Source organism: Canis lupus, chromosome 13 (assembly GCF_011100685.1).
Source record: "Canis lupus familiaris isolate Mischka breed German Shepherd chromosome 13, alternate assembly UU_Cfam_GSD_1.0, whole genome shotgun sequence".
Taxonomy (NCBI): Eukaryota; Metazoa; Chordata; class Mammalia; order Carnivora; family Canidae; genus Canis; species Canis lupus.
The window spans coordinates 42,372,137-42,399,680 of record NC_049234.1 but is presented as its reverse complement, the minus strand read 5'-3'; the positions used below and the strand labels follow the sequence as shown (position 1 = coordinate 42,399,680).

At 35.7% G+C, this 27,544-nt stretch overlaps 1 long non-coding RNA gene across 2 annotated transcripts in view; it reads right to left on the bottom strand.

Moving 5' to 3' along the window:
- Nucleotides 1-1,082: 1,082 nt before the first annotated feature.
- LOC111098608 overlaps nucleotides 1,083-27,544 on the bottom strand; it is a 231,158-nt gene continuing 204,696 nt past the window's right edge. For both annotated transcript variants that reach the window (XR_005368979.1, XR_005368984.1), the window contains one exon: nucleotides 1,083-1,397. This is a non-coding gene — a long non-coding RNA (uncharacterized LOC111098608). The remainder of the gene's footprint in view (nucleotides 1,398-27,544) is intronic.

Here is a 27,544-nt window from a genome sequence, read left to right as displayed (position 1 = left end):
GGTTCAAATTTAGGGTATATTCTTTGCTGACTCTTTGAGGTGCATTCTTTGAACCCCTTACCAGAAAACCTGCATAATAATAGATTGAGGGAACAAAGATAACCTACGACATATAATGTGCTTTAAAATACCTCACATAACAAGTGCTCAATAAATGTCAGTTACTTTTATCATCTCCAAATTCAAGATAAAAATCTTCTACAATCTGATATTTACCATTGTGTTATATAAATTAGCAATTAAAGTATCCACAGTGAGATCGACACTTTACTAGGCTTCATGAGCCTGTAAGAAGCACATAAATTAGCACGAGCCATGTGCCAAGCTTGGCATTATGAACCTGCCAAGATGGGCCAGGATGGTTTCTTAGAAGGAATTCAGTTCAACCATATTGCAGCTCCATGGGCTGCAGCACAGATCCCCCAGGCAGGACATGTGTGCGGATCCCGTGCCAGCAAGATACCCCCTTGCTCCTGTGCACTGGACTGAAGTGCAACCACCATCGGCAGGGAAGATTGATGCAGCATTCTTAAGATTTGCTGTGGGAGAGTTTCAAACAGGCCTGCGTAGACACCGAGTGCTGGGAAATGGCATCTTTTGGCAGACCACTGGAGCAGGCAATTGCCACTTGGAGCCAAGTGTCTCAAAGCTGATGAGAGAAGAAACAGAGCCTGCAACAATAATAGGCCGCCCCAGGCAGGAGACTCCAGAGGCTAATGGGTGGATGAACACAAGCAGCGGGGGGACCACCGAGAGGCACAGGCTCAAGGTCACATGGACAAACTCACCACCCAGTGTATCACTCCTTACTTGTACTCATGCAGCACGTTCTGATTAACCAAGCGACTTCCTAACAGGCATCCCAATAGGCCCTTCCAACAGCACCGTGAGAGGTGGGCAGCTCTCATTCCGTCAACGGGGGGGATTGACGCTAAGAGAATTCATGATGGGGACTCCATCCAAGAGCTTCAAAGCAGCCAGGACCATATCTAAAACAGCCACATGTTAAAAATGACTCTCTGAGATCTGTTTTATTACACCAACTTTTATTTCATATAAGAAAGTGACTGTGAATGCATCCATAAGAAATGACACAGAGAACAGAAAATAGTAAATGTTATACAGAAAAAAAAAAAAAATCAGGGTGCCCAGGAAAGTATGATTATTGGAAGTGCTCCAGACTGAATCTTTAGTGGAGTCCTCTCAACGAAAGGGTTTTTATTCCAGCAAATAAAGGAAATGGATCCACAACCAAAATTTCTCTCCAGCTATCATGCAGATGGTATTGCTCATCTTGGTTGAATTCGGTTGTAAGAGTCATCATTAAATGGTAATTAGAGTGGTTCAGTAGAATTTACTGAATGGCTCAGTAGAGTTTACCTGTGCAATTTCTCCATCTGTGGGGTGACACAGGAAGAACCGTTTTAAAACCTTTACATGGGATACAAGGAACATTTTTTTCTCTTGCCTGATGCTATCTTTTATAGCTGCTCCGTTGGCAAGATCCTGGGATTGCAAATGGGGCCACATACACACCCATAAACCCTCACCAAGACCAAGAAATGGTTCCAAAAGGGTCCTGTAGGGCTGATTTGCACTTTTAGCATCAGTCGTTTTCAGTAGTTTTCTGAGCTATACCATTTATTGGGTTATTAACATATCTTACCAGGAATCAAAGAATAGTGCTCCTTTTTATTTCTTCTCAGAGTGGATAGAGCTATAGCTCATTTAGCAGACTCTTCCCCCTTTCTCCCGTTCCACCTTACAACCAGACGTTCACTTGTTCTTTTACCTACTAGGACTGCAGTTGGACATCCTGGGAAATGTGAATGATTCTTTTAATGTAAATACTAGGATTTTTATTATTATTATTTTTTAAGATTTTATTTATTTACGAGAGAGAGAGACAGAGACAGAGACAGAGACACAGGCAGAGGGAGAAGCAGGCTCCATGAAGGGAGCCCGACGTGGGACTCGATCCCAGGACCCCGGGATCACACCTTGGGCCAAAGGTAGTGCTAAACTGCTGAGCCACTTGGGCTGCCCAAACTCTAGGGTTTTAAATATAGGTTTACAAATTAACTCATCTTTAAAGTTTTGGGAAAGTAATACCTACCTTAACACAAATTCTTGATGAATTATTTAATATCAATCAGATTAAATGACTTGGCATTTTACTTCCTCTAGTTTTCTTTATAGCCAAGGCATTCCTCATCACTGCAAAACTCTCAAAGGGCAGACTTAAACATCTTTACAAAGCCAGACCTTGAGTGCTTTTTAGGATAAAATAGATGCATTCTACTTAATATCTCTGTGGAAAGTAACTCTCAGCTTCCTTTCCGCAACATGTCCCTACACACTTCATTCTTTCATGTCATATCCCAGACCGTGTGCACCTGTACGTGTCTCTACATAAGTGCTGCTGCTTTGGTTGTCAGGAGCTTTACTGCAGAGTAATAAGTAATTTTAAATACCCATATAAGAATTTTCATGTTTTTTTTTTTTTTACACAAAGTAGAGAAATAAATACGTTGCTTTCTACTAAATTAGAAGCTCCATTAGGTTCTCCATCTTACTTATACTTTATTCCATTTTATTTTTTACGTCACCTTGATACTCAAAATTGTTATGCAGGCTGACTTGACACCAACTGCATTTACTTTAAAAATTGATTTGTGGAAAATAAGCATTATTATAGTGATCAGTCCTCTCATATAGGAATTCGATGCATCTCTGACTTCATTACAGTTTTGGTTCTTTAGGGTTTTTTTTCAATTATCTTTTAATATATGATTTGATAAAATTATGATACATATTAAAATATGCCCTAGATACGATTTTCCAAAACTTTCAAGATATATTCTTATTAAAGCTTATACTTAAGTGTTTAACATTTTTATTTCTTAGTGCAAATACTGTTCTGATTAGATGTAATATTTGTGGAACTATCATTTTATTATTTATTTTTAAAAGTTAAACCGTTTATTTTTATTATTTTTCTTCCATTGTGTTTTCTAAGTTATAATATCATGCACCTATGTTATTTTTTCTTTCCAGTAACTACATATTTAACTTTTTTTTTCCTTAATGACATTTCTTAGAAATTTTAGAACAATTTTAAGGAATACTACCAAATATGTCACTCTTCTTATATTCATAACTATAAGTAGGAATGTCCATGGATTTTAATTTTCATGTATAATGGTGTCTCCTGGAGTAAAATAGGTTTTTATTCACTCTAAAATATTTAGTTAGGACAATTTTTTTTGTCAATTACTGTGCTGGCTTTGTGTGATAGGATAACTGCTACTTGAAATAGATTGAAAAATATATAGTGGGTCAGATAGAATAGAAGTTCATTTCTTAAAAAAAAAAAAGAAGAAGTTCATTTCTTCTCATCACAGTACTAGGTGTACTTCAGGGTTCGTGGTGTTGTCCCATTCAATGCAGTTATTGAGACAATGCATGGTCATCCATCATCTACATGTGATTTCCAAGTAACCTTGAAGGTTTAATTAATTCCAAGCTGGAAGGGGATTAGAACAAGTAGTATTGGTTATAAGAAGTTTTTAGAGTGAGGTCTTAAAATTTCATATAAGTTAATAATAAATATTATACACACACATATATTATGATCACGTATATATCATGTTTATATATATTATATATCATGTAGATATCATGTATATATTATATATATGTCATCTATATGTGTGTATATATAAAATCATGTTTTCTTTATCCGTTCATCCATCGATGGGACACTTACATTGTGTTCATGTCTCAGCTGTTGTAAATAATGCCATAATGAACACGGAAATGCAGCTGTCTTTTCAAATCAATGATTTTTATTCCCTTTGGATAAATACCCAGAAGTGGAATTGATGGATCAAGTCATAACTTATTGGAATATATTATTGAAATGCTTTGTATGAAAGTTATTAATTCTACAACTTATGTTTATATTTTGTGAACCTATGAAGCAACTTGACCAAGAAGTTTTCTTACTTTCCACCCTACTTTGAAATGAGTTTCTATTCAAGAATCTTGTAAGGATTAAATGAGCTTAGACTAGTTGACTTGCACAGAATAGACTTTTAATAGTAGCTACCCAAAATATTATGAAAAGGATAAATTTCAACATACATATAGACTTACCTGTAGGATTTTTTTTTTCTGTTGAAGAATTCTACGTTCAAAAAAAAAAAAAAAAAAGAATTTGGGGATCCCTGGATGGCCCAGCAGTTTAGTGCCTGCCTTTGGCCCAGGGCATGATTCTAGAGCCCTGGGATCGAGTCCCACGTCAGGCTCCCTGCATGGAGCCTGCTTCTCCCTCTGCCTGTGTCTCTGCCTCTTCCCCTCTCTTCCTATGTCTATCATGAATAAAATAAAATCTTTTTAAACAAAGAATTCTATGTTCAAAATAATATTCAAACTCCTCAAATATCCACTCAATGTAGTGATAGTAAAAATAGTTTTGATAATATTTTGAAATTAAAGGCCAATTATAAAGTCCTTTTCTTTCCTATAACACACTCTGGCTTTTAGAGTCATATACAAATTCATTATTCATAATAATTTCAACTGACATCTCTACTACACTTGTTAAAAATAAAATTATATTTACCTGGTACATATTTAAAGAAAAAAAAATAGAAGAAATGCTAATGTTTCTCCAGGAGAGACAGAACCAGTTTGAACAGAAAGAAGCAAAATCAGAAAATAAATCATTATATTTAACTTCAGGTCTCAGAGGGTCAATAAAATGTTAAAAGACAAATTTTCCAGCTGAGAATTTTTTTGACAATTAAATGGCAAGATGTCAAATGTCAGACCATTCCAATGTCAAGAAGCAAGCAGAAACAATCTGCTTCCTTCTAGTATATGGCTAATGCCACATGGTGCAGGCTGAATAATCATTGAGAATACAATCATCCTCTGGTCACAATGACCTCTCTCAGAAATTATTTAGAGAACATTTTTTATCACTTTCACTTGTACTAAAGCTATTCATTGAACAAAATATTTTCTTCCAGCTTAATGCAGGAAAATCAAAATGTAATAAAGCCTGTGCAAACTAAATAAATGAGATGAAATTTGGGACATGACGAGACAAAAGGGTCAGAGGATTCCCTTCACATAAGGTAAAAGTCTGGTAAATTAGAAACAATCAAGATAGAATAGAGGTACATGTTCTTAAAGAATGGAACAAATATATATGTTATCAAACAAGACAGTAGCTAAAATTAATATCACATGTCTATAAAATGTAATGATCATACTTTTGTAATATAGCAGTAAAAATCTTCTAGGACTCAAGAGTTAACTAATCAGTCATCCCATTGTTCTTTTCTTTTCTTCAATTACTTGGGAGTATAATTAAATAGAATGAAAAACATTGGTGTTATGGACACACCAGTGAAATCATCACCAAATTCCAAATAGATAGCTATCACTCCTCATAGGTTCTTCATGTACCTTTATAATTAGTTTACTTCCTCCCCCCTCCTCCTCTCGCTGTCTGGATCCCTTCCTATGCATTGATGTACTTTTTTTTTTTTTTAATAATTGCAAACGTCTGTTGTGTTTATTCAAACATGCTACTGCATGGCATATATATTCTATATCGATCAACTCATTTACTCCTCACAACCCTTTGAACTAGAGATAATTATTATTCCCATTTTAGAGATCAAGAAATTACAATGCAGGGAGGTTTAAGAATCTTCCAAATTTATACAGAGAGCAAGTAACAAACACGCCAAGCAGTATGCATCCTAAATATAGGCCCTTTAACACCTACCACACATTGCCATACCCGTTTGAACTCCCCTATGGTCTAGTTCGATGACCATTAGGTAATACATCATTTTGTTTGTTTGGTTTTTATCTAAATTTTTATTTATTTAAATTAGCTATTAAATTAGTTAACATACAGTGCAATATTGCTTTCTGGAGTACAACTCAGTGATTCATCACTTACATACAACATCCAGTGCTCATCACTCTTTTTAATACCCATCACTCACCTAGCCCATCCCCCTCCACCTCCTTCTATCAACTCTCAGTTTGTTCTCTATCATTAAGAGTCATCTGTGGCTTGTTTCCCTCCCTCTCTCTCTCTCTCTCTCTCTCTCTCTTTTTTAAGATTTCATTTATTTATTTGGGAGAGAGAGAGAGAGAGTGAGTGAGAGAGAGCAGAAGCCAGGGAGAGAGGCAGAGGGAGATGTAGACTCCCCACTGAGCATAGAGCCCATGGGCTGATCACAGGACCCTGGGATCGTGACCTGAGCTGAAGGCAAATGCTTAACTGACTGAGCCACCCAGGTGCCCCTCTCTTTTCTTTTTCTTTTCTCCCTTCCCAAATATTCATCTGAGTAAGATAATATGGTATTTGTCTTTCTCTGGCTTATTTCACTTAGCATAATACACTCTAGCTCCATTCATGCATTGATGCACTTTTTATCATTATAGATTAGTTTGCATTTTCTAAATTTTTATATCAATATAATCATATAGTATGTACTATTTTTTTTAGTTTGGCTTATTCTACTCAGCAATGAGTATTTTGACTTTCATTCATGTTGTTGTATGTATCAACAGACCATTCTTTTGCATTTGAGTATTGTTCTAATGTATCAATTTGTGAATTTATTCACCAGTTAATCCTTCATATCTAATTTTTAGGTATTGCAAAAAATTTGTCATGAACATTCATGTTGAAAGTTTAAGATTTATGTATTTATGTATTTATTTATTTACTTGAGAGAGAGAGAGAGAGTGAGAGAGCAGGTGAGTGGGCAGAGGGAGAGAAAATCTCCAGTAGACTTTGCGTTGAATGTGTAGCCAGCACAGGGCTCGGTCTCAGAACCCTGGGGTCAACTTGAGCTGAAACCAAGAGTCTGGAGCTCAACCAACTGCACCAACCAGGAACTCTTCATGTTCAAATCTTCGTATGAGCATATGTTTTTACTTACTCTTGGTAAATACTTAGAAATAGAAGGCAAGACCACATAATAGGTGTATGTTTAAATGCTAACTGTTCCATGATTTAGTTGTACAATCCTGCATTCATAGTAGGAAGCGTATGAAAGTTCTAATTCTTCATATCTTCATCAGCATTTGTTATGGTTAGTCATCTAATGGGTATGCAGCAGTATCTCCTTGTGGCTTTAATGGCATTCCCCTAATTATTACAACACTGGACATTTTTTCCTATGCTTGTCATTCTTATATTTTCTTGTGTTAAGTGCCCCTTTAAATGTTTTTCCCATTTTTTATTGCAGCATGTTTACTTACTGAGTTATGAGAATTCATTATATTCTGGATAGGAGTCCAGATTTGTTCCCTTTACAAAATATTGAGACTTTCTGCATCCTTTTCCGTATGAATTTTAAAATCAGCTTGTAAATTTCTACTAAAAACATTTGCTGGGATTTTAATTGGAATTGTGTTGAATCTATAGCTCGACTGGAGAGAATTAGCATCTCAGCAATCTGAGTCTTCCAACCTATGAATATGGTATATCCCTCTATTTACTGTCTAATTTCTCTCTTCCATGATTCTAGTTCTTCAGTTTGCATGCCTTGCACATCATTTTCAGAATTATTGCCAAGCATTTCACATTCTGACGCTATGGTCGATAGTATTTTTCAGGCCTTCTATATTCTTATTTATTTTCTTTCTGTCCTTTTGTCATTTATTAGGAGACAGAAATTGAAATCATGGACTATAACTGTGAATTCTTTTATTTCTTTATCCAGTTCTACCAGTTTTTGCTTCATGTGTTTGGATCCTCTGCTATTAGACTGCCCACATTTAATATAATTAGTGGCATAGTTAGGTTTAATTATTATCATTTTTAAAAATTATTATCATTTTTTGTTTTCTCTTTCTCATCTGTATTTTTTTCTCCTTTTTTCCTTATCTGCCATTTTTGTACTTTTTATACTTTTGTTATATCTCTTTTGCTGGTTCAGTAGCTATAACTGTTCATTTTGTTATTTTAGTGATTACCTTAGAATTTAAGTATAGCAATCTAGCATCAAAGGATACTTTCATATATATAACATGAGTTCGTTAAATAATTAAAAATAGAATTAACATATGAGGCAGTGTTCCTACTTCTAAGCATACACCTGAAAGAATTGAAAGCAGAAACTCAAACCAGTATGTGTACACCCATACTTAGAGCAGCATTATTTACAATTGCCAGAATGTGGGAGTAACCCAAGTTTCCACTGATGGATAAATAAATGAATAAAACATATACATATATAAAATGAAATATTATTCCTCTTTACAAAAGAAGAATATTCTGATGCATACTACAACATATGTGAACCCTAAGGACATTTTGCAATGAAATAAGTACATCACTAAGACAAATACTATATGATTTAATTCATATAAGGTAGTCAAATAAATAGATTCAGAAAGTTTAGTGGTGATTGCTAAGGCTTTGAGATAGGGAGAATGGGAGTTATTGTTTAACAGGTACAGAGTTTCAGTTTTCCAAGATGAAAAGTGTTGTGGGTGGTTGATCATGATATTAACAACACAACATGTGAATGTACCTAATGCTGCCAAACAATACTTAAATACAGTTAGGATGGCGATTTTATGTTATATGTATTTTACTACAATTTAAGAAATAGGCAGTGGGGCAGATTTTGGTTATAGACTTATACTCCTGATATGAGTAATAATTAGACGAATAGATGTTTACATGTCTACAGAGTAGAGGTACGGTTTTTAATCCCCACTTCTCAGATGTTTTCCCAAAATTCTTAAAATAGATTGAATGGAAAATGCTATCAGTACTAACAACTCTGAGAGTTAAAAACTCCAGAGGATCCAATCATATGGGGCCCCCAGAGTATCATGAGATTTAACTCCAGGAGCTGAACCAGATTCACAATAAACATCAGAGAAAAAGCCTGCCAGGCTTCTGACAAGGGGGAGGAGAAAAAGGATTCATTTTGAGGTACATCAGAGCACCGTGTTCTTCTTAACAAGGCCTGACCTCAGAAGAAACTGATTAACTAGAGCCTAATCCTTTAACGTATTATGAGACCTACATGATGATCTAGTGAAGGGAAATACTCAATTCCAGCCAATTCTGGTATTCCATATAGGAAAAGGGAAATACCCTAAGTCCAGCCCTAAATATTCTGTTCCACATAAGGAAACACACATGTGAAGTTCACAGTCCCCAGGCATAGGCTTACTAAAAGAAGGAGGCCTAATTATCAGACTATGAAATGCTTCTCCTCCCCTTACATCTCATCACCACATTAGTAAAGGCCTTTGTACAATAGTTCCTTTTATCTGGTATGTCATGCCCAGTTATCAAGAAAAATTACAGGCATACCAAGAATCAAAAAAGTACAATCAATTTGAAGAGACAGAGCAAGCATCAGAACCAGACATCACAGGATGTTGCAATTATCGACCGAGAATTTAAAACAGCTATGATTAATATGCTAAGGGCACAAATGGATAATATGGACAGCATGCAAGATGGACAATGGAAGCAGAGATATGGAAATCTTAAGAAAGAACCAAAAAGAAATACAAAAGATAAAAAAGCACTATAACATAAATGAAAGTACTGAATGTATTTTGAAATTAAAAATAACGTATTTGATTTTATACATATATGTATCTATATACACTTATGTCTGCTGGTATGTAAGTAAAATGAATGATGCAATGATACAAGGAAAGAGAGGAAAGAATTAGGATTATTTAGTTATTATAAAGTGCTCACACTATTGGAAGTATGTTAATATTATTTGAAAGTGGACTTGGATTAGTTGTAAATGCATATTGCAAAGACTAGGGCCACCACTAAAAAAAGGAACTAAGGAAGTATAACTGGCATGGTAAGAAAGGAATCATATAGGAATCAAATAAAATGCTCAGGTAAAACCACAAAAGAAGAAAAAGTCTAGAAAACAAAAATGAGAAGAGTACAAGGGAAACAAATAGAAAACAGAAACAAATATGGTGGATATAAATCAAATATATAAATAATTATTTTGAATGCCAATGATTTAAAAATGCCAGTTAAAAGACAAATTACCAGAGAGGGTACAAAAACACCACTCAACTGTATGTTGTCTCCAAGAAACCCACAAAAAATTAAGAAATATATGAATTAAAAGTAAATGGATGGAAAAAAATAAACCATTTTAGCACTAAACAAAAGAAAGCAGAAGCAGCTATATTAATTTCAGACAAAGCAGACTTCAAAGCAAGGAAAGGTATGAAAAATGAAGAATGGCATTATATAATGACAGTAGAGTCAGTTCTCCAAGAAGACATAAACAATACTCAACATGTATGTGCATAACAACAGGCATCAAACTATATACGACAAAAACTGATAGATCTGCAAGGCTAACTGAAAAGCAGAAAGAGGACATACATTTACTAGAAAATAAGATAAAACATACACATTGGGAAGGAAGACATAAAACTGTTTTTGTTCATAGATGACATGATCGTCCACATAGAAAATTCAAAATAATCCATTAATAAACTAGAATAAGTGATTAGAGTAAGTTTGCAAGATACAAGGTTAATATACAAAATTTTATTTCTTTCCAATATATATAAATGATCCAGTAGAATTCAAAAATAAAAACACAATACCATTTATACTAGCTCCTTCCCTAAAAATGCAATACTTAGGTATAAGTCTAACAAAATATCTTCAATATCTACATGAGGCAAACTATGGAACTCTGATGAGCAAAATCAAAGAACTAAATAAATGGAGACATATCTTATGTTCATGGAATGGGAGAACCCAATATTGTCAAGATGCCAGTTCTTTCCTATTTGAGATACAGATTCAATGCAATTCTAATCAAAATACTGGCAAGTACAATGTGGTATTGAAAAAAGAACAAAGAAATGAATGGAACAGAACAGAGAGCTCAGGAAAGGACCCCCATAAATATAATCAACTGGTCGTTGACAAAGGTCTAAAGGCAACACAATGGAACAAAGAGAGTTTCTTCAACAAATGGTACCAAGACAACTGAACATCAACATACAAATAAATCTTGACACAAAACTTAGACCCTCTACAAAAGAATTAACTCAAAATCAATCAGAAACCAAAATATAAAACACAAAACTTTAAAACTCCTAAATGATAATATAGGAGAAAACATAGGTGACCTTGGGTATGGGAATACTTGTTAGAGACACACCAAAGACCTAATCTATTTTTTAAAAATATTTTATTTAATTTATTCATGAGAGACATAAAGAGAGGCAGAGACAGAGGCAGAGGGAGAAGCAGGCTCTCTGCGGGGAGCCCGATGTGGGACTCAATTCCAGGACCCTGGGATCACTCCCTGAGCCTATGGCAGATGCTCAACCACTGAGCCACCCAGGCATCCCAGACTCAGTCTATTAAAGAAATACTTGATAAGCTAGATTTCATTAAAATGTAAAATTTCTGCCCTGGGAAAGACACTAACAAGAGAATGCAAAGACAGGCCATAGGCTTGGGAAAAGAATCTCCAAAAATAGCAGAAACTATTAAAATGCAATAAGAAAACAACCAAATCTAAAAATGGGCCAAAGACTTTAACAGACGCCTCACTAAAGATAATATAGAGATGACAAATAAACATATAAAAAGATGTTCCACATCGTGAATCATCAGGGAAATACAATGAGATACCACTGCACACCTTTTAGAGTGGCCAAAATCCAGAACACTGAGGACACCAAAACTGGCAACGATGTGGAACAGGAACTCTTATACATTACTAGTGAAATACAAAACTTCCCAGCCACTTTGGAAGACATTTTGGTGGTTTCTTAAAAACTAAACATACTCTTGCCATGCAACCTGGTGCTGTGCTCCTTAATAAACACCCATAGGATTTAAAAATTTATCTTCACAAAAAAAAACCTGCATACAGATGGGCATCCATACACATTTTTATCCATAATTGCCAAAACTTGGAAGCAACCAGGATGTCCAGTGGGTAAAAGGAAAAAGATATTGTGGTAATCCAACAATAAAATATTCTTCATTGCTAAAGAGAAATGAGTTGTTGAGTTGTCAAGACATGAGAAGAAATGGAGCGAATTTGCATGCATATTACTGAGGAATGAAGCTAAACTGAAAAGGCTACCTACCGTATGATTGCAGCGAAGCAACATTCTAAAAAGGCAAAACCATGCAGACAATAAGTTCAGTGGTTTCCAGGAATAGGGGAAGGAATAAAGATAAATGGGTAGAGCACAGAGGATTTTTAGGGCTGTGGAAATACTATATTTACATACTATAAAATATTATAATGATAAATATATATCATTATACATTTGTCTAAACCCATAGGATGTACACCACCAAACGTTAACTGTAATGCAAACTGGGAACTGTGAGTGATAATGTGTTAATGTAGGTTCATCCTTGGTAAAAACAAACAAACAAACAAACAAACAAACAAACAAACAAACAAAAACCAAACCAACGAAAAAAAACCACCACAAAGCAAAGCAAAACAAAGTGCCATTCTGAAGAGGGCTGCTGCTGCTTGGGGTAGCTACACTTGTATGGGAGCAGGGGATATACAAGAAATATTTATACCTTCTCTTAATTTTGTTGTAAACCTCAACTACCCCCCAAAAATTAAGCCTTTGAACAAATGATAAAAAAAAAAAATGTTCTATTGGAATTGGAGTTGGATAAGTGGACTATGCCAAAGAAGTGGAGTTCAAATCTTAATTATCATTGAATCTGATAAATTAATCCAATCAGCTCTTTCTGGATTTCTATCCCTGACTCTCTTCTGGTTCTAATCTCTTTTTCTCCTTTTTGTATTCTATTTCTATCAGTTTTGATGATGACTTTACTGGTCATGACTCCCTGACTGGAGAGCCTCACACTGCTTTTTGATCAAGTGCTTTTTTTTTTTTTTTTATCAACATTGTCTTGTCTTTATAGCAGACACTGGCAAACTTTGAGTTCTTTGTTACTTCTCCAAGAAAGCTCTGAATATTGGAAATTTAAAAAGAATGCAAGGAAATCAGAAAAAAAAAGAAACTATTTATTTCATAAGATAGATTAAAAAAATTAACCATCATGTCAATCTTGATTGAATAAGCCAATAATACTTCTCTGGAATACTTTCCATTCCATTTATTTTTAAGGATAAAATCCTCATACAATCCTTCTATATTAGGGTTATAATCTTGACTGATTTATACCTAATCCTTTAAGCTTTCCAGAAATTATCAGTCACATGAAACTGAATAATCAAGATACTTAGTTATCCGTGGGTTTTAAAAGCTAGTAGAGAACATATATAAATGCTCAATACGGAACAAAAAAATGCTTAAAACAATCAGAATGTCTTCATCCAATAGATAGTCCTTTTAAGCAAAATTCAGACATTAGTAAAAGAGTGTATGCAGATTTTTTTCTGTCCTGAAGGCTATACGCTGCTAGGTCAACAACACTCTGCTTATTATTTCTTTCAATTAAAATTATCTTCTGGAATAATGCTACCCTTTTTTCTTTACTGTGGGCCAATGTCTTCAAGGATGCAGTGATGCTGACATGTTGAGAATTTTCTATTATTTTGAAATGAAACAAAGTCTTTTAAAATCCCGGTTCTTTTAGGAAAAACAAAAAACCCTTCCAAAGAAACCCATATACTCCTTCCCACCCAGGGTTATTTTCTTTATTGCATCTTCAGAGTTCCCTTTTGATAAAAGTAGTTATGGGAAAAACTGTCTTCTTGGGCTTTTCCTTTTGTGTAATATGTGCTTATATCTGTTTTATAAACCCATGTAGGCAAACTTGGAAGAAGAAACTGTATATATGCACAGAAATAATATTATATGAATTGAATTGATAAAAGTGAAAAAAAATTCCTTGGTTTCAAATGTGGATAAGTAAAGTAATATGATATTCTGGGGGAAAAAAATCATCCATGTAAAAAATAGCGCCCCAACTTATATTCCTCTCTTTTCCCCAACACAATTACCAAATGTACCACTAATAAATACTTTGAAATACCTTGTGACTATAGCGAAGAGATATTTATATTTGTTGAAAAATACAGGAATGGCTAGCTTTTGTAGAATTAACAAATCAAATTAAAAGAAATCTTGCAAAACTGCTTTTATCTACAATGAGAAATTTGTATTTCTTAATTTATCATATGAATTTCATTTTTTTATTATCATTCTCCATGCATTTTGGAAATGTGTGTGTGCTAAAATGAGGATACTCTGACATTCAGTATGTTTGTTTACATGTATGTTCCTTCTCCATAAACCATATGCTAGATGATTTCATTTCACTGCTAACAGGTTACCCATAAAGAAGATAGCTGTGAACTTTTTAAGCACTAAATTTTCCCAGCTGGGCCAAAAACCCCACTGCATACTGAGAAAGCATTCTTTCTTAGTTGAAAAGCAGGAGAAGTAGAAAAGTAGATGCTGAATCAAATAGTTTGATTTTATTAACAACAGCAAACCCAATTTCTAAATCAGCCAAACACATTCCATCACTGGCACTCAAGAAAATATATTAATCCCTGTTTTATAGGTTATTGATATTAATTCTGGCGCCATAATATGAAATATTTTAGTTTACAATGTAATCCGTAGGAAAAGCGAAACATACTACTCAAGGTATAAAAATCAGCAAGTCTACTGAATTATATTAATATTTTAAAAATCTTCTGACATTTGTTATTATATCCTATGTTTAGGAGATTTAGAAATTAGTCCCTTCCAAGAGAATCCATGTATGATGCCTATATTTTATTTCCTGCAACTGCTGCAAAAAATTGCCATAGACAATGGAAAATTTGTGTCTTCACAATTCTTAAGGCCAGATGTCTGAAATCATAAGTATTGGGATCAGTAGGGCGGAACTATCTGGGAATGCTCCAGGGGAGGATCCTCCGTTGTCTCTTCCAGCTTCCAGTGGTTCCCCAGGTTTTTGCCTTGTGGCTACATTACTGCAGTCCCTGCTTTTCTTCTGTGTTATTTCCTCTCTACTGTCTCTCATAAGGACATTTGTCATCAGACCTAGGGACTATCCCAGTAATCTAGGATAATGTCACCTCAAAATCCTTATTTAATCCCATCTACAGACTTTTTTCCAAATGTCACATTCACAGGTCCTGAAAGTTAGGGTGTGGACATAACTTTCGGTGGAGATATAATTCAACCCACCACACTACCTACACATCCATATATTCTGTTCCCATAGCAAGGCCTCAAAGTTATATTAATCTGAACTCTAGATTAGGGGGCACCTGGGTGGCTCGGTGATTGAGCATCTGCCTTCAGCTCAGGGTATGATCCTGGAGACCCAGGATGGAGTCCCACATCGGGCTCCCCACAGAGAAATTGCTTCTCCCTCTGTCTGTGTCTCTGCCTCTCTCTCTCTGTGTCTCTCATGAATAAATAAATAAAATCTTAAAAAAAAATAATGAACTCTAGATTAGACCATGAATGCCACATGTATATCAAAAGTATAACTTCATTTACCTTAAGTTATTGATATTCAATAAGGAATTGGTTTCCTATCATCTTCCTCAGCAAAGGACTATTTTTTTTTTTTTTTTTTTTAGCAAAGGACTATTTTTAATCGCATTGCAAACTCATAGATTTAAACATACTTAATGCCTTTTCATCCACTACATTTACTTAAATTGAAACTAAAATCATCTCAGGTTTGTCAAGGGAGAAGCTCTTCAAATGGATACCTGATTCCTTCTGACATGGCCCTAGTACTCTCTGATGGCTTTCTCACCATGTAGTACCTCAAGACGACTCTGGCTCAGTCATTTTTCCCAAGGGCTGGTTTATTTTAGCAAGAAATGGTATTTCAAGGTCCTAATCTAGATGCTGGTAATATGTTCATCGCTTCTAATGTGCTCATTGTTTCTAGACCTTTTTGGTTGTCAGAAATAGAGATTATGTGTGTGTGTGTGTGTGTGTGTATAAAACAGCTTCTCAGTGTATCTTATTATTTCCAATTCAAATGAAAGATTATAGAGTTTTTAATTACCTACCTTCTCTACTATGTCTGTATCACCTTTATTCTACACAGGAATCTTGGGACTTGAGAACAATCGGTATGATAAAATTAGAACAGTCCATAATTACTCATTTGTTTTGCCCCATGTGACACACGCTAGTCTCAATACTGGTACTAATTCTACCCTCGGTGGCGCTTACTGAAAATAACTTCAAAGGTTTGTTTGCAGATGCTCTCCCTATCCTCCCATTTAAAAAACTGCATTGTATCTACATCATTTTAACACATAACCATTACATACATTCCCTCCCTCTTCATCCTTATTTAGCCTTAGTCTTATAAAGCACTTATAAAATTAAGGCTCAAAAAAAAAAATAATGCTTAAAACTTATCCTTTGACAATATCTCTAGTAATTTTGATATTCAACCTCATTCTTTGGTAGCTTACTCATAGACAGCTAATAGAAAAATATTACTGGAGTCTCGCATGTTAATAATTTGTCAATGCCCTTTACTGGGGGGGGAAAAAAAGTTGCTTGTTTCACACTCTCCTTAACTATCTTAAATATGTTACTCTTTGTCACCTGGCATAAAGTAGTTCTGTCAAATTTTAATAATAATATAATTTTATTTTATGTCCAAATAGTATTTTTCCTTTAAAATCAAGAAGACTTCATACCTTGGTGTTGGCCATTCTGAGTCAGTATTTTAAGCTACACTCTGTACTCTTTAAAAATGTAGATCTAGTTTAATTTTATTTGAAGAAAATTTTCTTGAACTATAGGTTTCAAGAATAATTTTGGTTCCCTTAGTTTGTTTCTTCCCTTTTCTTTGCCTATCTTCAATATTTATCACTATCTCTATTGTTCTGTTGTAGCTCTTCTTCTGTTTCCATTTAAACATTCCCTGTCTCACTTTGTATTTCTATTAAGAGGCATTATGGGCTTTATTTATTTGCTTTGGGGTTCTTTATTCTTCCTTTGTAAAACTGTATTTCTTTTATTGCATTTCTTTCATGGGATCTGTCACTTAACCTCTTAAGTTCTAAAATCCTAATTAATAGGTGTCTCCGCTGGTTCAGCAATTAATTCTCGGTTTTAGTTCGGATCATGACCTCAGGGTCTGGAGATTGAGCCGCCTGAGGGTTGGTGCTCAGTGAGGAGTCTACTTGAAGATTCTCCCCTTCTGCTCCTCTCCCCAATCACATGTGCTCTCTCTCTGAAATAAATAAAATAAAATCTTTTTTTTTTTTTTTTTTTTTTTAATTTATGATAGTCACAGAGAGAGAGAGAGAGAGAGAGAGAGAGAGGCGGAGACACAGGCAGAGGGAGAAGCAGGCTCCATGCACTGGGAGCCTGACATGGGATTCGATCCTGGATCTCCAGGATCACGCCCTGGGCCAAAGGCAGGCGCCAAACCGCTGCGCCACCCAGGGATCCCAAATAAAATCTTTTTTAAAAAATAAAATCCTAATAAATGATTTGCTCATACCTTATATAACTTTTTAAAAAATATTATTTTGGAGAGAGAGAGGGAGGGAGAGTATGTGAGTGGGGGGAGGAACAGAGTAGGGGAATCTTCAAGCAGACTCCTCCCCAAGGGTGGAGCCCATCACAGGGCTCCATCTCACCACCCATGAAATCCCAACCTGAACCTAAACCAAGAGTGACGTTTCATTTAGGAAATTCAACTCTGTGTGCTTAGTGAAAAAATAAATCAGGGAGGGAGGGTGGAAGAGGGGTGTAGGAAGAGAGAGAAAAATAAACATAAATGCCTGAAAGTAAGTGTGATTTAGGAGCTATGGATCCAATTCATAAATTGCAACTTCAAATGCCTAAGTATGTCTCATAATGCAAGCTTCTCGCTTTGTTGATTATTTATTGATAAACACCAACTATTTCATCTGGTGCTTAACCGAGGAAATAGTTATCCATCCCAACAGTGAAGGTAAAATTGGCTGTATCAGCTTTAAAGAGTCTATCTTTGAATGATTTCATAAATAAATTTTGAGGGAATTTTTGACGATTTGCAGTTTGCCTTTTCTGTTTTCATTAGAATCAATCTATGTATGCAGTGCTTTTCTCTATGGATTTAATTCTAGTGATCTCAAGAATATCTTTGCAAGCTGAACATCAGCTGTTCATTTCTGTGCTTATTGGGTATTTTTGTCTTTTGGCATCACCCAATGAAAGATTAATTTATAGCCAAATGATAGATTTAAAATTATTCAGACTTAAATTTAATATTAGAAAGCAGGTTAATACAGTCTAAATTTGTTTCCTGTCTCTTATGACCATGATTCAACTGCAACTTCTTGATTAAGCATAAGTTTAGTTTAATTTAATTTTAAAGGTTTTATTTATTTATTCATGAGAGACACAAAGAGAGAGAGAGAGAGGCAGAGACACAGGCAGAGGGAGAAGCAGGGTCCCTGCAGGGAGCCCAATGAGGGACTTGATCCCAGGACTCCAGGATCATGCCCTGGGCCAAAGGAAGGTGCTAAACTGCTGAGCCACCCAGATGACCCAAGCACAGTTTATTTTTAATGAAAATTCCATTACAAAATAATATCAAGTGTGTTTTAACATTTTGTTTTTTAAGATTTCCAACAAATACTAGCATATACAACAATACAACCACATAAAAAACAATTTTTTATGTTTACATAAACCATTTTGCAGAATAAATTAGGCATAATATTTGCTATAAACTGAACACTTGTGTCCCACAAAAAAATCATTATGTTGAAATACAATCCCCAATGTAATTGTATTTGGAGGTGATGTCTTTGGGAGGTGATTAGTGAATGGAATTAGTGCCCTCAGACAAGAGATCCAAGGGAGCTTTCCCTCACCATCATGTGAGGCCATCTGAAAAGTCATACATGAAAACACTTTCGCAAAGAGAGTTATACAGAATAATCCCTACTCTCTTGCCATATGCATTTCCCTCCGGTAAAATACTTTTCACTTTCTAAGTTGTACCTTTACGTTCATCATCACTGCATTTACTGCCAAGACAAATACTTTGAGGAACATAAGGCACAGAAAGGTTAACAAAATGTACAAATAAACACAGCAAAATGCTCTTCTCTAACCCTCTAAAATACTCATGGTTGTTTATATTTCATCGGGCCTGAAGACCTCTGTGTAGTTTCTACTAATTACAAAAAGGACCGGTTCTCCGAAAATGTCAAGACAGTAGATACAGGGTTAAGTGAGGAGGCTTAATACAATGAGACTGAGGGTTAGAGAAGCCAGTGCTGTTTTCTCTCCACAGAGGGCTTATTTCAAACTTAAAAAAACAAAAAGTTCTAGAGCGTTCCCAAGGCTTTTTTTTTTTTTTTTTTTTCATTCCCAAGTTTTGAAGGAAGAAGCGTGGATGAGGAGGAACCAGCAATAATAACTGAGAAGGAGAAGCCTGAGAATAGTAAAGAAAAGCAAGTTAAAAAAAAAAGAAAAAAGAAAGAAAAGCAAGTAAGGGAAGTGCCTTGAAAGCCAAATAAAGAAAATGTGTCAAGAACTAGAGAATGACCAATGATGTCAAATTCCCCTGTCAGGCTGACTCAAATGATTTTTGAGAACTGGATATGTTCATACTTACATCTGTAAACAAGCAATTGTCACATGCCAGGCAGTGTTCCAAATGCTCTGCATATGTTAACTAATTCAAGTTTCTAAAAATCATAGGAGGTAAATGTTCTTATTGTTCCCATTTTAGCGATGAATAAACCAACACGACAAGTTGCCCAGTGTCACACGAACTGTCAGCTATGATGCAAACCCAGGCAGCCTGTGTAAACTTCCCCAGTGAGGACAGTTCTATTCTGGTTGTGTTGCCTTTTTAAAACTTTTGTATGTGGGTGTTTCTAACCCTGGCACTTCAAGACACGAGCATGGATTTGATATGGTTCATATGCACTGTGCCCATAAGGCTTCACTTCCATGGGATGCCGTTTTTAGGCAAAGAACGATTGTAAACTCATGAGGTCTCTTGTTTTTAGATGAGTGGTTTTGAAGTCTAATTAATAACAGTGCTATGAAAAAAAATAACAGTCCTATGTACAACCAGAAAACAGTAGTTCTAAATCTTTTGTTCTGAAATTCTGTAAAATAATCATTAGTGAGTTTTCATCAGTGTTTGTGGTAGTCAGACTCCTGAAGAGCTATAAAATACAGTTTCCTGCCAAGATTTTTCAAAGTACGCAGCTACTAGATCATGAATGATTCATTTTAACTTTATCTTTAGATTAATGGAAGCTTATATAAAGGATTTAAGCAAGAACACTTTTAAATGTGTGGTGAATTCAAAGTGGAGAATAATTTAATGAGCTAAACCTATGGTCAGGAAGTATAATTAGATAGCTTCTATATCAATTCAGGCAGGGAGTGGAATGGAAGTAGTAATTGATGGAAATAAGTGAATAGATTTTAGGGCTATGTAAAAATAGAAATCATATACCTAGTGACTGATGGAATATGTAAGTCAAAGAAGGAGCTAATGTTACTCTTCAAATATTTGATTTGAATAAGTAGATGATGATGGCACTCATTGTCCTAGGGAAGACTGAGGCAGGAGTGATTTTAATTAGCAAAACATAAGGAAAAATAATTTTTTTGAATCTGATCAGTTTGAGACATGGGTAGAACTCTGAACTGGAGATTTTAATAAGCCAGATATTACAATGGGTCTAAAGATCAGACGATTGGTTTGGGTTGGAGGTACTTTAAATCTCACTGAAAAAAAAAATCACTTCAAGGAAATCTTTTCTACCATTGTTAAATGTTCTTGTCTCAGTTGGATAGAACAGAGAAACCATACACGTTATTGAAACAGGATTTATTTAAAATGACAGACCGCTATATAGTTATTGAAGAACTGAGGAGGATGGGGTAAGGATAGGCATGGGAGAGGAACAATGAAGTAATAATACAGAAAGAGCAACTGGAAGAAGTGGCACCTGGAAAAATCCAGGGCCATGCACAAAGGGGAAGTTAGATTAGGTTTATAAGGATCTAAAATTTATATCTCTTAGGAAGGGAAGCTACCTAATGGGTACATCAAAAGCTTACAGGCTGGCCTCTGCAGGTGGGGACCCAGATGATGGATGAGCTGGACCTGCCCTAATGTGTGGATGCCTTGATGCATATCTGTGTTTGGCAAGAAGCAGTTAAAAAAAAAAAATCTTCAAGACTGCTTTTTTTCCCACCTTCCTCTCCTGCCTCCTGCCTCACAATCTAGAACATTCTGAAGGTATTGTACGAGGACCAACACACATTCCCATTCCTACTAACCTTGACCGGGTTGTCTCCTTGTAAGTTCTCTTCCAAATGGACACAGAAAGCCAAAGACCAAATGGGGAACCAAGGATTTATGAAGCATAAATGCATGGCCCTGCAGAGTAAAGGGGGAATCACCGGGTGGCACTCTTGACACAGGGGTACAGAGATGACAGGATACCTTCTTTGTTTCTTCTTTCCAGTTTGGCTCAACTGCTTTATCAACATATAAGCATCAATTTCTCAGTTGGCAAGCAAGATTTCACTCCAGAGGTTTTCATGTCCTTAGTGGATCTTCAGTTTCCTCTATTATAGGTATTACCTTTACCTGTAATTTATATTATTCAGTAGATAGGACAGGTAAACAAATTAGAAGCAGCCGGTTAGTCACCATCAAATTAAAAACTTTATTAATATCCTGCCTGATTTTCATACCAGTTTGAATATAGAATGGAAAAGTAGTGGCAATATGCTTGTTTTACTCGCATCATGGGATTCTGGGAATCAAACATGTTGGCAGATACGGATATAAAATCCATATTTTAATTTTGTAATCCCAATTTCTACTTTGGATAGAAAAATTAATGTTCTGAATTTAGAACATTAGACAAGCAATTAAATTCTTAAGCACAAAGTAAAACCTATGCTAGAAATACTTTTTGAGGTTAATAATCTCTTTGTCATTACTTTATCAGCTTCAAAGACATGTCACATACAAAATCATTTAACCTCATTTTACCTGAAAGCTTTTTTAATATAGAATAAGTGAAGCAACACAGGATTTTCTTATTTAGCTATTATTTCAACCTCCTTCATTATTTTCATGCTTTCTCCATCATTTTCAGAGGCGGGTCTTTGATTACATACAAAAAAAGAGAATAACTTTGTTGACACAAAAACACTGTTACATATAGAAAGTAGTTACTAATTAGGAAGAAAATGGTGATTTAACTCTGACCTTTTCGCTCTGAAGGAGCAATGAACTCTGCTACAATACAAAACCTGAAGAATCCAAAGTCTCCTTCCAGTTCCCCTCCTTGTCACCCACATTGGAGAAAAATTTCGTGCTTCCCTTCCCATCCTAGCCAAGGATGTCCAGTGCACAAATGGCTGCTATTTCTTTCTCCCCCCCCTTTTTTAAAAGATTGATTGATTGATTGATTGAGAGAGAGGGAGAGAGCACGTTCCCCTGGGTGGGGAACCTGACTTGGAACTCCATCCCAGGACCCGGAGATCATGACCAGAGCTGAAATCAGTAGTCCCTTGCACAACTGAATGAGCCACCCAGATGTCCCCACAAGTTGCTGATATTTCTGATGCCGTATAGACATATGTAAACCATGGAGGTGAGGATGGGTCATCCTAGGGAATAGGGAATGGAGAGGAAAATCAGATGTTTAAGAGATTCAGATTGGGATGAACTGATTAGAGATCCAATATGCAAAAAAAAAAAAAATTATATTCTGGTCTCTGTGAACACTGACGATTATCCAATAATAATTTTTATATTAACGAACCATTCCTCTTTCCCTTTACAGATACTGCAGGGCATAATTATGAGATTAAGCCAATTTCAATTTATTCTCTATTTAAGTCACAGTCACTGTTCTTGTTTCTACACAAATGTCCTGTTAAGAATTCTGGCTTTGTGTGAGCTTGGCTCTGGGGTGTTGGGACAAAAGTTATGAGCCCACCTTGGGCCTCAGTATAAATCAAGAGTGAATCAGGGAGCTCTGAGTTTAATAACCTACAACTCAATTAAAAAGACATGAATGTAATGTTCTTTTGCTTCCTCCCCACCCCCAGCCAGCAATGTCCAATGCAACAATTGGCTGGGATTTATGACCTCGTTTTTCATTTTAATCCCTTTACAGGCATAATTTACATTCAATAAAATGCACAGATTTTAAATGTACTGTTTGATGAGTTTTAATAAATGTACAAATGTAAGCACCACCCTAACAAGAGAGAGAACATTTCCATCATCCCCCAAAGTTCTTAAATCAAATTTACCACCCTTCACAATCCCAGCCCTAGACTGCCACTCATCTACTTTTTTTTTTTTTTTTTTTTTAGTTTAGTCTGCTCTAGAATTTGAGATATGGAATCACATTTATGTAATCTTTTGAGGCTGGTTTCTTTGGTCAACATAATGTTTTGGAGATTCATTGATATTGTTGCCAATGTCAATAGTCTATTCTTTTTTTATTGCTAAGAAGTATCCTACTATGTGGATATATCACAATCTATTTATCCATTCTCCTGTTGATGGACATTTGTTGTTTCTAGTTTCAGGCTTTATCAGTAGAGCTACGATGAATAATCTTTTCAAATCTTTCAACACATATATGCTTTATATTTTTTTGAATAAATACATAGGAGTGGGATTGCTGGCCTAGAGTAGGAATAATTTAACTTGATTATAAACTGCCAAATAGTTTTCCTAAGCAATTGTCCTATTTCATATTTTCTCCAGCAGTGTGTAAGAATTTTAATTGTTCCAGGGGTGCCCAAGTGGCTCAGGTGGTTAAGTGTCTCACTCTTGGCTTTGGCTCAGGTCATGATTGCAGGGTCATGAGATTGAGTCCCACATGGGGCTCTGCACTCAGCAGGGAGTCTGTTTCTCTCTCTCTTTCCTTCTCTTCTTCTCTCGTATCCTCTCCCTTCGTCCCTCCTCCCTCTCACACATGCTCTCTCTCTCTCTCAAAATAAATGAATGAATGAATGAATTAATTAATTCATTCATTCTAATTGTTCCATTTCCTTACCAACATTGATATTGTCTGGGTTTTCCTACTAGTGAGTACCCAACCTGCCAGTAGCAGGTATCAATGCTCACCTTTTAACCAAGCACCATTCCTTGGTCAAATAGACCACCACCCTACTGCAGAATAATTTCTAAACTTCATCACCAAGGTGTGCAGGGGGAGGAGAAAAAAGAGGACCATAATTTATCCTTACAGAATTTGATATAATCTCTAGATACAGGTTTTCCTTCCTTATTTACAATGTCTTTATAGTCACCATCATCCCAGATCTTACTAAAGCCTTTTTCATTCACATGGTACCTACCACACACATTCCCTAACCCAAGGAATCCATATTATAACACAAATATGTGACAGTGGGCTCATGATACAGAAACAATTAATCTATTATAATTATGGAATAGTCTTGCAAAACCAGTCAAGATGCTAAAGTGGGGGAAAAATTGATTAAGTGTATTGTTCTTCAGGTTGTACTACAATGATTGAACCAATGATGGATATCTATTACTATGTCTCCTATTGTCTGCTTTGGCCTGAGAACAATAATTGTGGTGAAGAATGGAACATCCCACAGTTAAGACATACCCACTTTTTACCTACTTGTGGAAATTTGCTTCCCTTTTCTGCAAGCATGGTCTCTACTGGATAAAATTCCCTGTTTCCTAGGAAGATAATGCTTCCTCCATGGGATATGGTTAAGGTTTTTCTAAACCGGAAGTTGTGACTACTGTCTGGTCACTGTGAGGCCCTCATGTTATGGAACAGCATGTGAATAAAGGACTTACAGCACTAGCCTGAATAATAGACCCTGGTTACACAAGGAACCAGAGCTGAGAACCACCAATCAGCAATAATAAGCATAATACAACAGGGGCAGCATGAGGAAGAGTTCTAAGGCTTAAGAGTAAAGATCTAGGTAACATTAGCCAGACCACCTAAAAAATTAGCAGAAGATGAGAAGAATCTAGAATGGGTAGATGAGAAGTAAAGTGATGGATATTACTTATGACTTCAAGACTAGATAGAGTAGCACAAATTGTATTTTGTTTCACTAACTCTTACTAGAATGTTCTAAGAGACTATAACTGACCTCTAACTTGAGGTTAGAATGGTACCCTTCTCCTTTGAGGGAGGAAGTGAGGACATCTTTATTCTTTTTTTTTTAATATTTTATTTATTTATTTTAGAGAGGGAGCTCAAGCAAGCAAGCAGGGGGAGGAGCCGAGAGGGAGAGAGTATCTGAAGCATACTCTACCCACTTCAAGGAGCCTGACGTGGGGCTCCATCTCAAGACCCCAGATCGTGAACCAGAGCTGAAACCAAGAGTCAGACAGATGCTTAACTGACACTGAGCCACCCAGGCACTCTGACATTTTTATTCTTATTTTTTAAAAAATGGAGGCTCTGTATTTTCAAATGGAGTCTGTGCAGAATGGAGAGCATAAGTGATTCGAGTGGTACAAAAACCAAACTTACTATCTGGTAAATCTAAGTGCTTCTTTAGTCCCCCTTAACTGCCTCCTTCCGTCTCCATACATCAGTCGCCTCCTGGACCATCCTGCCATGACCATGGCATAGTCACCTGTTCTTGGACCAGCCACAGTCTGTGTTTTGTTGCTGTGTCTTCTTGTCACTTTCATATTTGGGTGAAATGCAGTAACAAGAGTTGATTTGAAATCTTGAACTGTCACTTCAGTGGCTATATGGTGCAAATCAGATGTGATGGGAAAGTTAATTTCCATGGGGTGAAGTTTAACCAATGGAAAATAGGAAAAAATAAAGATTTGGACAGAGACATTTCCCTTCATCTTCGCCATAGACTAGTCAACAAAAGAGTTGCTCCTTGTCACCTTTCCTGAGAAGTTCTGTATGTCAAGTAAATGCACCTGATTGTAACGTGCTCTCGTCACCACAGTTCATTAAGAAGCATTAGTGTAGGAAGTATCACAATTTTTTGCACTGATTAACTTTCCTTACATTCTTTCTCTTTTTACTTGTTGTCATGAACACTTTAATTCTTGCCTTAGGTTCAGTTGTTAGAAGACCAGGATTAAAAGAGTAGTCTTTGGCTGAATTTTTATTGAGGCATTTCATATTAATTTTTAGACATGTATATTATAGTAGATAAAAGCAGGAACATTAAGTAAAGGCAGCCACTTGAATCAAATCTCAGTTACTTATCAGCAAAATGTCCTTAGACACATCACTTAATATTTTGTGATCCTCGGTTTTCTCATCTGGAAAAAAAGTGGTCACACCCACAGAGAGAGGGTAGTAAGTGATTAAAAATGGGTATCACCTAATTTTTGTACAACAATATCCAGTCGACCCAATATTTTCCTGTTAAATATCTCCCCACTCTCCATTCAAATTCATGATTAAATAAGAATCTTCAATTTTGTGATACCTAACACAGACGCTACTCACCACTGATTTGTCTTACAGGGTAAATGTCTGAATCAGACAGAATGGGCAAATCACAGTTTTTTCCTTGGGTATTTTTAAATAAAGTGAAGAAATAATTCCACTCTGGGAGTTGAAGCTAAAAGTCATGAAAGCCAGGAGTCATCACTGACTGCACTCCCTATCATATGGAGCAAACTAATTCTACAGGGAAATAGAATCTGATAGGAATAAGTTAGTAGAGGTAAGAGATAGAGGGAGACTCTTGATAACTGCTAAATCCCATATATTAGTCATCGATGAGACTTGCTTGGGCCTTTGCCTTTACCTCAGCCTGGATCTTCAGGCCTGATTGGATTTTTTGAGCCAATAAATTTCCAGTTTTGCTTAAACTAATCTTAGTTGCATTTCTGTCAACCACAACTTAAAAAAAAAAAAAAAAAGGAAAAGAAAACATTTAGGCATTTAGTATAATCCTTAACCACCTAGAGAGTCCTAAAAAAATGGTAATACACATATTTTTAGAATAATTCATTAAAAAAGAGTGCAAGATAAATTTTTTAAAGACTTTCCTGGCCATATATGAAATTCCTATGTAAGTCCTTAAGTAGAAATATTGGTCATTTAACTACAACTCAAAAGAATAAACTGTGAGAATAATCTCCCAAAGGGGAGAAACAGCTGACAATAAGTGAAATAATAAGATGGATATTGGCTTAAATGAAATCTCTTTTCACCTCCTCCTCAGTGGTTACCCAAGTTGAAAGTGGCAACAGCAACAACAACAAAAAAATCCCAAGGTGTTTTCTGAAGAAACAAACAAACAAAAAATAATAAAGAGAATTCCCAAGCCTATGGGTGCATATTTCATGATTTCATAGCTTCAAAGAAATGTTCAGCTTGAGGTCTGGGAACCAGATTTTTCCCATGAAGCATACTTCAGGGTTAAACAGATACAGGACATGTCCACAAAGGATAAGCAATCTGCTGTGTCTTCAGTGACATTAAGAATTGTTATGTTCAACTTTTGCTGCTCAAATTAATGTGCATAAATAAAT